The sequence below is a fragment of the Pundamilia nyererei genome, unplaced genomic scaffold, assembly GCF_000239375.1.
Source record: "Pundamilia nyererei isolate P.nyererei 1_Seehausen unplaced genomic scaffold, PunNye1.0 scaffold02196, whole genome shotgun sequence".
Lineage (NCBI taxonomy): Eukaryota > Metazoa > Chordata > Actinopteri > Cichliformes > Cichlidae > Pundamilia > Pundamilia nyererei.
The window spans coordinates 1804-3868 of record NW_005189597.1 but is presented as its reverse complement, the minus strand read 5'-3'; positions in this window follow the sequence as shown (position 1 = coordinate 3868).

Below are 2065 nucleotides of genomic sequence, written 5' to 3'. Positions count from 1 at the left end.
GAGCACACTCAACCCTCATCCCCAGAAACAGAAGCTAACCCCAGGCAAGGCAGCGTGATGCATCCCGAGACAACAGGACGGGGACATCTACATAACTGTGTGAGTCAATCGCCTTCAAAAAGTTTATCAATTCACTTGAACCAAAATTGCGAACACCCGGTGCTGCAAGAGTTAATAGTCTCAATACCCAAGGATAAGCAGAAGAGCATGACTGATATGATGAAACTGGGATTTTGTTACACTTAATTATTGCAAACACAACTAAAACTATAACTGAAACTAATCAAAACTAAACTGAAACTAAGGATTTTCAAAAAAAATAGAAACTAAACTAGCAAACAATTGGTAAAAACTAATTACAACTGATATAAAATTGAAAATCTGAAGTCAAAACTAAATAAAAATAAAAAGTAATGAAAATTGCAAAACTATTAAAACCCTGCATAAGACGCAGACATGACAACCTGAACTTGACAATGTAAGACACAGACATGAAACACATGAAGGGCAAGGGAGACTTGACAGGGGCTGGAAGACACAAGGGGAATCTAATAAGAAAGAACTATACCAACCTAGGCATGATAGAAATGAACTTAGAAAACCTGAAGGGCTTAAACATAAACAGGAACATAAACTAAAACTCAAAACGCTGGATCAAAAGACCCAGGATCGTGACAGAACATAAAACAGGTGGTGATGATGATGATTTTCTCTTACATGTTTGTTCTGTTTTTCTATTATAATTATTATTATCATTATTACTATTCTAATATTCTGTTATTGTTACTCTTAGTTTTCCCCTTCGGCGTGTCCGTTTCCACAGTTAGCTTTGTGTCATCGGTATGTTCATAAGGGATATTTACTGTGAGCATTAAACACAGGAACGTGCACGCAATCTAAGTTACCTTCTCAGGTAACTTTATTCAATAGAATTGTACTTATATAAGATAAGCTGTACAAGGTTGTGTTCTGTTAGAAATGTTAGAAAAAGAAATGGATTTTAAGACATCAAGCTGTCTCAAAATCAGACGTTTCTGTAGATGTCATGGTTGGCTGTGTGGCAGGCATGGGTAGGACCCAAACACATGAATCGGAGGCAGCAGAAATAAAGTAGCAGCTTTATTGCAGATTTACTAAACTCAAAGTCAGGTACAAAGAAACATTAAAAGAAACAAAACTGAAGAAAACCATTAATCAACATCTGAACATTACCTGATGCTGCTGAAGTGTGTTAGCAGAGATATGAAAATGCGCAGGGAAATCTGATGTGCATGCCTGGCAAACTTCACCGACGATACTTAGGGAGGAATAGACACACATCAGCCTTTGGCCATTTTGGATCAACGCTCACGCCCCCTAGAGAGCGCCAACTTTATTAACAGCCACACACATGTACATGTTACATCAAACATAAATAAAGCCTTTGGCTGTTTCCGTAATTGAGAGCATTTTCTCTCCTTATGTCAACAAAGTGAAGTAGAGCAAAGTTACAGAGGTTTGATTACAGACACAGCTTAGTGTTTTGCAATTTTGCATAATATTAAAAAGTTTACATTTCTTCAATATTAAACAGCAGAAATAAGAATTTCTTGTCAGCAGTCAGTTAAAAAAATTTTTAAAAGTGTTGGCAGTGCTGCCACGGATGCGGTGGCAGGTGTGTGGTGTTGTGAAGAAAAGACCCAAATGCTGGCAAAAGCTGTTCTGCGAGTGAGCTTTATTGACTGAGTGGCAAACAGGAAATGAGGACTGCATAAACTAAACTGTAAAAGTAAAACAGGAAATTCAGAAACACATACTCAGGGCCATGAACAGAGCACTGGGGGAGGACACAGGTAGGTATACAAAACACTAAACACAAAACCCCTAGGCAAGTGAATAATGCAGATAACAAAGATTTTTAGATGGGAAACTGTTGTTGAAGTACAGAGAGAGAGAGAGAGAGACAGAGAGAGATGTGCATGAAGTATGATTTTTATCGTGGTGGAAGTAAAACAGCAAAAGTCAGCACAAGAGCACCTGGCTGCAGCCACCGGGGAGCGCCATACTGCGACCTCCACAGTAACCA